We start from the raw sequence: 13,099 nt of genomic DNA, 5'->3' as shown, positions 1-13,099 counted from the left end.
AGTAATGTATAGTGGCCAGTTCAAGGAATAAGTTTTGACATAGTTATCATTTTTTGAAGTATACAACTTAATCATGCAAAAAAATTCTGGTATTCTGTTTGTGTCTCCAGTTGAGTCATTTAGCTTAGAAACCCTTACATGGTTAAGTTTGCAATTTACATTAGAAAAATCTTCACAAATATTTTTCTATGATGCCAGCACTAACTACACTGACTTGAAAATTTCTTTTTTAAGAAAAATATGTTTTCTAAAGTTTTTTTTATTACATTTTTTATAGAACATGTCTGTCACCTGTCAGGCATTGTGATTAAAGGGAGGAGAAATAGCCTATTTGCTTGATATAGAGTGCAGCATATTCTAAGCTAAATACATGTTTGTGACCAAATTCATGTGCTATAAACTGCTAGTCTTAAAAATAAAATTATACACTTTATTTATATATCATCCTATTTTTATTAAATTTAGAATGCAAATGAGACCTGGTTATACTTCAGTATATATGCCTTGAAATTAAGTTGTCAGTCCTAAAAGTAGTGACATTGTGCACTGTTTATGAAACACATGACACTCTGGTTAAGAAACAAAGCTAAGGAACGAAAGCAAAAAGAACTCTCAGGAGCCCATCACACTTATTGAGAATAAAATACAAAGTTCTTATCCAGGCCTATATCACTGTACTTGACCACAGGATCTGGCTCTGAAACTTTTCTCCATCTCCCATCACTCTAGGCTGCTCCTCCTCTTCCCAGGGACTCTGCCTTTCTCACAGTGCCTCCATCACTTGCTCCTTTTGTCAGGGAACTTCTTCCAGATACTCACAGGGCTCACTCTTAATTTTTTCAAAGCTCTTGTAAAAGACTGTCCCTGATTACCATATTCAGTCTCTAAGCCTTCACCTGCCTCCCCCCCCCCTTTTTTTTCCCATAGCCTTTACCTGTACTTTGGTGACATTATAAATGTGTATACATCTTTATTATCCTTATTCCCAGTAAAGTCAAAGCTTCATTAGGACAGAGGCTTTTTTTGTGAGCCACTACACTCCCAACGCTGGAACATTGTCATATAATTGGTTTTCAGTATATATCAAAAGAGTAATATGATACATTCACTGTTGGGGTCCAAAAGTGGTGCAGCAGAATCTTTATATTCTCCATGTGAAGCCAGCTAATATTCAAACTTTAACTATAAGGAAAAAAATCAGTAAGATATTTCATAGATTAATGTAATCAAGTAAAATTTTAAAACTAAATTGCATATATTTAATGTAATAATCATTGATGACATCTTTTATATGTTGGAAAATGTACAGTTAGATTATTTAATAAATTTTAACTAATTGTTTTCCTAGCAATTATTCACTACTTTTCATACCATTTCCACTCTGTCCCCCAACCCACCCCACTCAAATTCCTAAGTTCATAGCTTCAGGGGAGGAATGAGAAAGAAAAGAGCTTTCATGTTTCTTCTGGATATAGACACCTAAAATCTAAAGTCCTTAGAGAATGTTGAGAATTGATTGAAAATGGGGGAAAAATCAAGAATGAGAATTTCTTCATTTTTAAAAATGTCTCTACCCAAAAAATCTTAGAAGTTTATTTACGGGGTGGGGAGAAAATAATAGACTGGTATTCAAAATAGAGAATGATCTGTACTGGTCTGCTGTCGACCTATCAGGCACATATGTTGGTTGTAAACAACTTGGATGAGCTATTCTGGAGATAACCTGCCAGGTAAGAGTCTAAGTATTGTAGTGTCCCAGGAAGGGGAGGGAAAGGGGGCAAGCCCTGGTAACAAAAGAACCAAGGGAAAAAATGGCTATACAATGGCCCTAGATACGCTGGTTCTTCAATGACCTTATCAAGAATTATCTTTCGATGGACACCGAGGCTCCTTCCACAGTTGGTCCACAATAGCCAAATTATGGAAGGAGCCTCGGTGTCCATCGAAAGATGAATGGATAAAGAAGATGTGGTCTATGTATATATACAATGGAATATTACTCAGCCATTAGAAACGACAAATACCCACCATTTGCTTCAACATGGATAGAACTGGAGGGTATATTCTGAGTGAAGTAAGTCAATCAGAGAAGGACAAACATTATATGCTTTCATTCATACAGGGAATATAAAAAAATCATGAAAGGGATTAAAGAGGAAAGAAGAGAAAATGAGTGGGAAATATTAGAGAGGGTGACAGAGCATGAGAGACTCCTAACTCTGGGAAACGAACAGGGGGTAGTGGAAGGGGAGGAGGGCGGGGGTATGGGGTGACTGGGTGACGGGCACTAAGGGAGGCACTTGACAGGATGAGCACTGGGTGTTATGCTATATGTTGGCAAATCGAACCAATAAAAATATTGGTTCAATAAAATATTGGCTCCAACCAAAATATCGGTTCCAATAAAAAATATACAAAAATAATAAAATAAAATAAAATAAATAAAATAAAATAAAATAAAATAAAATAAAATAAAAAGAATTATCTGTTCTCATTCCTTTGCACCTTTAAGTCTCCAGGAACTTTGACCAAATCTCTAAGGAATAGGATAAAACCCTATTGAACTGAGAACAACTTTCCACTACTCCAGTAGAGATCTTCAATAAAAATAAAGTGGATATGAGAAAATAAAAAGAATTGTATCTTTTGCACAACTAAGCTCCATATGCTGGCTACCCACTATATAATATGTCATACATTAATATATTATTTATTAATAGATTAATATCAATTATTAATAAATTGACATTTATTTATCAATTTTAATATATTTATTAATGTTTATGATATATAAAATATATATATGGTGGCAAATTTTCTGAGAGTAAAGAAACTTAAACTTCAGGGTCTCTCTCTCTCTTATACAAGTCCCTAGGTTTGTAGGAGTGCTTGGAGTTGTAGTACATTCTGGAAACCAGTTTGCACAGAAAGTATTTCTCTATAAGCATTTCTACAAAATTGTGTAAAGAGACCTCAGAAGAAATGAATCTCAATTGTTAAAGCTCCAGAAATTCCTTGTGATTTCTCTTTTCATTAAAATATATGTACACTTTTGTCTCTTTTTTCTTTGCTCATTTGTTTTGTTTCTTAAATTCCCTATGTGAGTGAAATCATATGGTATTCGTATTTCTCTGACTGCTTTATTTTGCTTAGCATAATATCCTGTAGCTCCAACCATGTCGTTGCAAATGGCAAGATTTCATTCTTTTTTATGGCTGAAAAAATACAGACTCTTAACCATAGAGAATAAACATAGTTACCAGAGAGGAGGTGAGTTGGGGATGGGTGAAAAAGGTGATGGGGATTAAGGAGGACACTTGTGATGAGCACTGGGTGATGTACAGAAGTGCTGAATCACTAAATTCTGCACCTGAAACTAATATTACGCTGACACACAAAAGTGTTATTATGCTGTTTATTACTTAACTGAAATTAAAAAAACATATATATATATTTGAACCTAATTATAAATATATAATTTTGTATTATTTTTCTTAATTTTTGTATTTTTTTATTAGCCATCGTATTGTATAGACTTTGGGCTCCACTTAGCCTGGGCCCACTTTTGTATATGTTTGTATATACATATAACTTTAAAAAGATAGACCACCAGGCTAATAAGTGCATTGACCTTTGAGAAGTAGTGATGGCAGACCAAGTAGGGAAAGATTTTTTAAATTTAACCTCACATAACTTTATAAGCTTTTGCTCTATTGTGTTTTGTATTTTTTTTCTTAATTCCTGACAAAAAAGAAACAAAATTCTCATTTCTTCAAAATAACTTAGATTTTGATAAAATCTGCCTGCCCCCACACCCTGCCAAAAAACTAAAACAAAACAAAATAAAAATGAAACCAAGTAAGGGCACCTGGGTGGTTCAGTCAGTTAAATGTCCCCTTCTTGATTTCAGCTCAGGTCGTGATATCAGGGTCATGAGATTGAGCCCTGCATGAGCCCCATGCTCAGTGGGAAGTCAGTTTCTCCTTCTCTCTCTTTTTTTTTTTTTTTAGTTTCTCCTTCTCCATCCTTCACTGCCCCTCCCCCTGCTCATGCATGGGCGAGTGTGCTCTCTCTCTCTCTCAAATAAATAAATCTTTAAAAAATTAAAAAAAATCTTTAACAAGAATGAAACCAAGTGTTGGGATTTCTTAATAATGGGGAAAATTGCTACATCTTTCTTGTTTCCTTCACAGCCAAATATCTGTAGAGGTTAATATCATTTGTTTTATTTTTAGGTTTTATTGAAGTATAATTTACATGTCATAAAATTCACAGGTTGTGTCAACTCAGTGATGTTTTTAGTGAATTTATGAATGCGTGCAACCAGCACCAAAATCCAGAAACATTCTCATCACCCTCCAAAATTCCCTTGTGCACATGTGCAGTTTATAAAATGATTCTTTTTTAAAATCTGTTTTTGCTTATGAACCCTTGTCTTTAGTAGTCCACTTAGTGCTAGCCCTCCCTCACTCCTTTTGATTTCTCCTGCATCAATCATTGAAACTTTCCTTGCCATGGTCACTAAATAACCTTATTCTTAGAATTAATGGATATTTCTTCACTTTTAACTTACTTGATTTTCAGCTATCCTTGGCACTGTTGGGAATTCCTTTCTTTATGAAATACTTTTGGCATTCCTGTAGCAGGAAATCTACCCAGTATCTGTCCTTCTCTTTCCTTTCTCCTTATGAATAGAAACTCTGTAGGTTACATGTGACCATATGATCAGCTAAAATAATAGAAATTATCAAGGTCACTTACATTTGGGAGGAGGTGATAAGATGTAAGAAGTTGGCTAGGCACTTCTGGAAAAGATTTTGATTCTCTATATAGAGGTTATCTCTTTTTGCTTCCCCCACTTTGCCCTTTCTGCCTGGAACACAATTGCTTATTAAAGTTTTGTGGAGGGACGCCTGGGTGGCTCAGCGGTTGGGCGCCTGCCTTCGACTCAGGGTGTGATGCCAAGATCCTGGCATCAAGTCCCGCATCAGGCTTCCTGTGAGGAGCCTGCTTCTCCCTCTGCCTGTGTCTCTGCCTGTCTCTCTCAGTCTGTGTCTCTCATGAATAAATAAATCTTTAAAAAATTATGTTGGGTAGAGCATCTCCCCACCATGATATAAATGGCAAGGCATAAAGGTAAGAGTTGGTTGGGATATTGAGGGCCACGAACTGCCCATCTTTGGACTTGTTTAAGAGGAAACAAACTTGCATTGTGTTTAAGCCCCGGATAATATGGGTTTCTCTTACCAACATCCAATTGCAATCAATAACTAAAATAGCTTAGATAGCTTCTCTTATTTTGAGGCTATGGGTAATGGTGCTATCTGGAAGAGTCTTTGTAAAGAAAGACGGAGGATGTGATATGATGAACTCATCATATCTCTGACACTGTCCTCTTATATGACATTCACTTTTGTCTCAGACAAGGTAGGTTCGGTGCTTTTTTTGTACAAATCTAGTAGTTAACTGTCTGGGAGAGCATGGATTCTATGGACTACAGTTCCTTGCATAAGGACAAACCCATGTGCTATGCCAATAAACAGATTTGTTTAGAAAATCAAAGGTACCATTTGCATATTATGGTTATGACCCTGGGGGAAAAATATTCTTTGGCTATGCAAGATACTAGGATAAAATTCTTTTTAGAGCTACAACCAGCCAACCCTCCTTCCTTCTTTCCTTCCTTTCTTCCTTATTCCATCACTCTCTCCTTTCCTTCCCTACCCTCCCCCTTTTTCTCTCTTTCTGGGAATCATAAATAAGCCCAAAAGAACATATATGGGATGACTGAAAGAGAAGAGCAATCCTCATTTTTCTCACTTCGTTATATAGACTCTTCATTGTTTTAAATCCAGTGAAATAATGTATTGTAGCTACTATAAAAATATCAAATAGAAACAAAAGAAGAAAGAGAGTAACTAAACATTGTAAGAAAAGTTTTAAAATATGGCTTTTTTTGTTTATAGTATGAGAAAGCCAGTATTGTCTAAAACTGTTGATGGGAGCCAAAACTGAAACAAATGCATGAAGAGCAATTTAGGGACAACAAAAAGCTTGTCTTTTATATACCATTTTCCCAGCAATGCTGTTTCTGTAAATTTATTCTAAAATAACAATTTCGCTGAAGCCTATTTGGAGTGGAAACTTGTATGAAAGTTAAAATCTTGCTTAGCTCTCATTCTTGCATACCAACTGGACAGTGAATTAAGGAGAAAGGATAATAGCACTTCCTTTCCACAGACTCAACAGATACCTTGTTTTCACAATTAAAAGTTTTTAGAATAGTTAAAAACCCTTAGCTATAGTTTATATTTTTCCTCTGTATTTACCACAAATTGACTTGTCTATGACCTACTTTAATAATTAAGAGAAGGAATAGATTTCTTCGTATATGCAATATAGGCATTATTAGAATGGCTTCTAATTTTCCTAGGAAATTTTTTAAAATCCAAAATCCAATAAATCTGAAACCTGATTTTTATTAATTATATGAGAAAAGCAGCTACCCATAATTAGGCCAAAAGAAGTATTTGAAATGAAATTGCAGGGTTTTTTTATGTTTCATAAAATCACTCAAAGAAATAATAATTTTGAGGGCATGCAAAGGTTTCCTTAAAATAAGTTCTCATCAATCTTATAAATATTTTTAATGTATTTTAAACTAATCATTTTTGTGAATGATACTTCTGAAAACAATTAAGCTTATTTACCTTCAATATTTTGCAAGAAACCAAGTAAGAAATTTTGGAGCACAGCATGACCTGGGATATCTTTTGTCTTGTGTAATGAAAGTATATGCAGACGTTTATTCCAAAAAGCCATTATTTATAGACACTAAGCAAGCTTCCTCCACATAATCTTCTGAAGTTCTTCAGAGAAGTTCTATCACCCTCAAAAACAGAGGCTACAGTCTTGCTGAAGGCTGTAAGATTCAGCAGGTTTCCTAACATCTGAACAGTGTAACTCTCTAAGAATTTCAATTTTTCTGCACTATCCTCTTCTTTTTTCAAACATCTTAAGGTCTTTAAATAAGGATGATGTCTCAGTGTGAATTAGCACCACACTCATTGTAACTAATCTAGGAGATCAGAATTCCCCAGAACTTTCTAAACATAAGATGCCCAGCCTCGGCCACTTCAGGTAATTTTTTAGAGCCCCAAACAAATCCAGTACTCTTTCTGACATGTTTCTTGTTTGCATTGATAAAACACATCTATCTCACTTTTTGGACCTGCTTCCACTTGACTCACTCCTCTCATTTTATACTTAAGAGGTAATTTTACGCTTCATTTTTTACAGATTAAATATCCTCAGACAGTTATCTTTTCAAAAAATAGTTTTAGCTTGGGGTACCTGTGTGGCTCAGTCAGTTAAGTGTCTGACTCTTGGTTTCAGCTCAGGTCATGATCTTATGATTAGTGATCTCATGGGTAGTAGGAATGAGCTCCACCTTGGGCTCTGCACTCACCAGAAAGTCGGCTTGAAGATTCTCTCCTTCTCTCCCAACCCCCACTCACACGTGCACGTTTTTTCTCTTTAAAATAAATAAGTAAAGTTTAAAAAATAGTTTTAGCTTGTTCTTTTGACCATCATACCGTAATCAGTAAAAAGAGACTCTAAACTAAAAAAAAAACACCAAGTGAAGATTCTCATTGAGTTGTCTCATAGTTAGTAAATCTAATCTGTTATTGGACACATTGAAGCCAAATTATCTATGTAGAGCAAATGTTAACCTATTTTTTCTTCCTCACTACTGCTACAGTTTCCTATTTAACAATAGTAGGGAAGGGCTATGCCTATTTTTGACCATCACATACCTTAGAAACCTATATATTTTCTTCATTAAAAAATCAGAATAGGAAAAATATTCATAAAATTAAAAAGTATTAATCAAGTGAATCATTTGTATATCTTTGGCTATTTTCATGAAAGGATGGTGGAATTTCAAAGTATCTTGATGAACACTGGGAAGAGGGCAGTTGCATGAAATATGTAGAACTTCACAATTTAAAGTGATAGCATTGCTAATCATGAAACTTCTAAAAACCCTAGAAGGAGATAAAAATATGAATGGTTAAAAAAATATGAATGGTTATTCCATGACAGGTAAGAAGTCTTCAGCCTCTCATGTTAATTATTCCATGTAATGGAGGAAAGGATTTGCAATGTTGGTATAGCAAACTAGAAAAATGTTATAATATGGGTCTACTGGATTTAAAATGCTCTGGATTAGAAAATAATGAACAAAAAATATCCCCAAAATCTATAATTCTACTGGAAAACATATGGAGTTCCCATGTTGGAACAAAGTTGATAAAGGAATACTGGAATACATAAGGTGAAATAGATCATATGTACAAGGAAGAATGCTACAAATGATTAAAACTAGTCCAAGGGTACTCCATGACTGGAAGGGGTTGATAGGGACCAGGAAAAAGCCCTGGAAAAACCAATAAGGTGATTATTTGACACAGTACAGTAGAAGCTGCCTTTTGAACCTATATTCTCCCTCGTCTAAGTCCTCATCTCTCAGCTTCAGCTGAGGAATTAGGGAACAGGAGAATTTGCCCCATTATGATTCCAAATATTTTGTGTAAAAAGGAAGACCAATGTCTTCTAAGTCTATTCTACAGTTGTGATCACTGATTATCCATTTGGACTCTTCTGCTTTCCCAGAAGGAATTCTCTTCTCTATTTTTCTCTGTGACCCTTGATTCCATTCTCAAGAGGATCCTGCTAGTCCATTATACTACTTGGCCAAGTTTGAAATGAGTTTACAGTATTGAGGGGTACGCCACTAACCATGAAGTTTTCACATATGCTTAGTAATCATACCTAAATATATTTACTAAATTGAGTTCTCATTTATGTGTTTCTTTATGTATTTATTTTTTGCTTGCTTGCTTGTTCACTGCTTTTCCCCCCATCACACTGGCAGTGATTGGAAAGCATTAGGTAAATTAACAACACGAAAGGATGTAAAAGATATTTTTCAGGGGATAAAGGCATAATATGATCCTGAGGTAAGCAGTCTCTAAAACTACCTTCAATCATTGCCCTCCTGGTATTATCCTTTGAAAATGGGTTGGGTTTCATTTATTGTATAAAGATTTTATTTATTTATTCATGAGAGACAGAGAGAGGCAGAGACATAGGCAGAGATCTCTCTCCATGCAGGGAGCCCCACGTATGACTCAGTCCCAGGTCTCCAGGATCATACTCTGGGCCAAAGGCAGGCGGCAAACCACTGAGCCACCCAAGCATCCCAGTGGGCTGGGTTTCATGATTCACTTTAGTGAAAAGAATGTAGCAGAGGTGACAAAGATTAGGTTACAAGACTGTAGTATCTTTTTTGTACCCTCCTGCACTCACTTGTTTTCTCTGAGGAAAGTCAGCTACCTTTTTGTAAACTGCCCTATGGAAAGGCCAACTTGACAACGAATTGTTGTCTCTGACCAATAGCTAGCAGGGACTAAAGGCCTGCGGAGAGCCACATGAGTGACCTCAGAGGCATTGCTCCTTTCCCTCTTGAGCTTTGAGGTGACTGCAGTCCTGGCTGACACATTGATTGAAACCTTGTGGGATACCTGGAGTTAGATGACCCAGTTAAGTCACATGCAGATTCCTAATGCACAGAAAATATGAAATAAAAATAAGTTGACTGTCTTAAGTCACCAAATTTTGGGTTAATGTGTTTCACAGTGATGGATAACTAGTTTAGATTCCCTTTTGTGTAAAAAAAAAAAAAAAGATACATGTGCTCTTATATGTATAAAGTATGTTTTGCAAAAAGATTGAAGAAATTGTTAATATTACTAACCTCCAATAACAGAGTATGAAGACATGGGGAATTCATTTTATTTTATACTGTTCTCCACTGTTTGGATATTTTATTATGAAAATGGGTTATTTCTTAATCATCATAATAAAATAACTAAAAGTGCTAGTGTTGTCTAGTTTAGTTTTTAGTTTTGTTTTAATGAGAAAATCATAGCCAGCATCACAATGTATTTAGAGAAGAATGAGGACACTATATATTAAAACCTATGGGGAGGCCTGGGTGGCTCAGTCGGTTAAGTGTCCAACTCTTAATTTTGGGTCAGGTCATGATCTCGGGGTCATAAGATCGAGCCCCATGTTGGACTCCAGGCTCAGCAAGGAGTTGGCTTGTCCTTCTCCCTCCCCCTGCTTGCATGCGCTCTCTCTCTCTCTCTCTCAATAAATAAATACATAAATAAATAAAATCTTTATAAGAAAAACCTATGGGAAGTGGCCTAAATCATACTCAGAAGAAATTTTACAGAATTAAATGGATTTTACTTGAAAAATCGAAATTAAAAGGATGAAAATTTTCTCTTTAAGAATAAAAAAAATAAAAATGAATAAAACCCCAAATAAATTGAAATAAAACATGTATACGTGCAGAAATTAATGAGGTAGAAAAACCATTCAAAACAAACACACACTAGTAATCTCATTTACACTAAAACCAAAACCTGACATTGAAAAATTAGGTAAAATACATTTAAAAATTGGCTAATATAAATAAGAAAAAGAGTCAAGGCACAGATATATGCCAAAAGTAAAAAAAAAAACAACAAAAACAAAAACATGATTACAGATTAAAAACATTTTCGTTAATGGAACAAACACGGATGTACCCCAATACCCCTATCATTCAGCTTTGCTTAGGAGATCCCAGCAAATGCCAGAAACAGTGAAGGAGAAATAAGAAGTATAAGAAATGCAAAATATATTGAAGACTGAATGTCGATGATATGATAGCACATATGGACTATCTGAGATAATCTCATTAATAATTAGAACTAATATGAGAGTTTAACAAAGTGACCATTTTCAAATAGCTCATATGTGATTCCTGCACTCACTTAAGAGTAAATAGTTTATTGTCTTTGCTCTAATATACCAATTGCCCTAAAGTGGCTTTTGATTTCAATGGACAATTTCAGCCTTTAAGGACAATCCCATTAGACCCCACTCTGTACTTTACAATCTGTCTGTACCCACTTAGAAACTGAGGGAACTGTTTCACTGATTTTTTTCTTTATACATCATTCTGGACTGTGTTGAAGTGGTCGTTTTCTCATGTCTGGACTTCTAATACTCATTGCAGAGATTTCTCAAGTTTTAGTCCAGGTTATAGAAACTGTGGTCCTAAAAAGGTATTAGAGGAGTGCCTGGGTGGCTTAGTCAGTTAAGTGTGTCCAGCTCTTGATTTTTGGCTCAGGTCATGATCTCAGGGTCCTGGGATCAGGCCCCACATTGGACTCTGTACTCAGCAGGGAATCTGCTGGAGGATTTCTCTCTCTCTGCCTCAGCACCACCACCCACTTGCGTGTGCTCTCTCTCTCTCTCAAATAAATAAATAAATATTTTAAAAAGTAAAAAATAAAAATATTAAAAGTAGTAGAGCATGGATCTCCACTGTGGTATTCTGTAGAAGGCTTCTTACTTGATAACTCTAGGAAGGACCTAGATTTAAGTGGCACTAAAGTGCCTACTCTTCTATATATAGAAGAGTAGGCACTCTTTCTATATACATGTGTTGGTATAATCAAGAGAAAGTTTTATAAGCATTTTGGTGGAAAGTATAAATTTCAGTTTGGATCTTAAATCAAGTTAGTGTGACACTGCACAGAAATAATAGATGCCATGATAATGCCTGCTATCTAAATGAGATAGAGGCACTGCCTTTGTCTCCAGTGGAGTGAGGTTTTGCCACACATTATTTTTTATGTACTTTCAAGCTAGATTTGAATTTCAAATAAAATGCCATTGCTGTAATTGCCAAGGAAAATTCCTTTAGTTAACAGTTTTATTCAAAAATTCTAAATTTCTTGAAAAAAATTTCTCTAGGAAGTTTATTCCCTACTTTCTGAGAAAATTAAGTTCAGTGGTCTTCTCTCTTCAGAACTACAAAATTCCCTCCCCAGGAATCTAAACTGATGGCCTTACTTCATATTTTATAGGACAGAGAGTCAAAGCAATAACATCAGTCTCCCCCACCCCTTCCTGCCCCCAAATTTGTCAGTTTTTTCTTTGACCAAATCCATAACATATGGTCTGATCCTAGGAAAGGGCATTCCTCCACTTGTTTCTAAATAACATCTCCCTCAGTGCTTGAATCCTGGAGTTTTCCACAATTTCCCATATCATTCATTTCTTTCCCATGTTTTATTGTCAATATAAATTTTTCTAATTTCCTTCACCTTAAATATAAAGTATAACAATGATCCCTTAAATATACATCTTATTCCGGCTATCACTCCATTGTTCTTTTCCTCTTCATAGCAAAACTTCTGGAAAGATTTGCCTATGCTCACTATCTACTTACTCTCCTCCTGTATACTTTCAACCAAGGCAAATCTGGCTTCCATTCCGTCTTTGTTCTAAAAAGATCCGAAAAATGTTACTGCAGAGATAAGTTTTCTATTAAATTATCAGTGGTTTAAAGAAAGCAACTATTCATGCATATTTTGTGCAGTTCCTAAATACTAAGTACTTTACAATTTAGTTTGGTAAAATGTCTCTCTTTAAGCACATTTCTTTCTTTTAAGAATTTACTAAATGCTGTCCTTTAAAATTTCATCTTTATTTGAATTTACATTTTTTATTGCACTTTTATTAGCAACAACTTACCAGAAGCAGATCATCAAACAAAATAGAGAAATGATGAAAGAAAGAACATTTTCAAAAGGTCACAAGTAATGAAAGTTACTCAGCATGAATCACAAAATAAGCAGAGACTTCAAAAACCAAGGGAACTGAATTATTTCTGCTGATATGATAAACATTACCACAATTATTATGACTACTAAAGTTAGAGATTTTTTTCATGGGGTTTTTGACATTTAATTTTTTTTTACTTTGAAAGAATTTTAGATTTATACAAAAAGAGTTCCAAAGTTAATACTGAGAGTTCTCACACACCCCTTACTCAGTTTCCCCTAATGTTAACATCTATATTACCTTAATATATTTGTTAAAACTAAGAAATCAATATTGGTTTGTGACTATTAAGTAAACTGCAGAATTTATTCATGTTTTCCCAACTTTGTCCTCTAATATACTTTTTCTG

At 35.0% G+C, this 13,099-nt stretch overlaps 1 protein-coding gene across 2 annotated transcripts in view; it reads right to left on the bottom strand.

Annotated features, from left to right (window-relative positions):
- MAGEB10 (MAGE family member B10) overlaps positions 1 to 7,620 on the bottom strand; it is a 46,236-nt gene extending 38,616 nt beyond the window's left edge. Inside the window, exon 1 of one of the 2 annotated variants that reach the window (XM_025439104.3) lies at positions 7,469 to 7,620. The gene's annotated coding sequence lies outside the window, so the exon portion shown is untranslated. The remainder of the gene's footprint in view (positions 1 to 7,468) is intronic. The other variant, XM_025439116.2, reaches the window with a different exon arrangement.
- Between the last annotated feature and the right edge of the window lie 5,479 nt (positions 7,621 to 13,099).

Source organism: Canis lupus, chromosome X (assembly GCF_003254725.2).
Source record: "Canis lupus dingo isolate Sandy chromosome X, ASM325472v2, whole genome shotgun sequence".
NCBI lineage: Eukaryota > Metazoa > Chordata > Mammalia > Carnivora > Canidae > Canis > Canis lupus.
The sequence above is the reverse complement of the archived record's forward strand: the minus strand, read 5'-3'. Positions and strand labels throughout refer to the sequence as shown.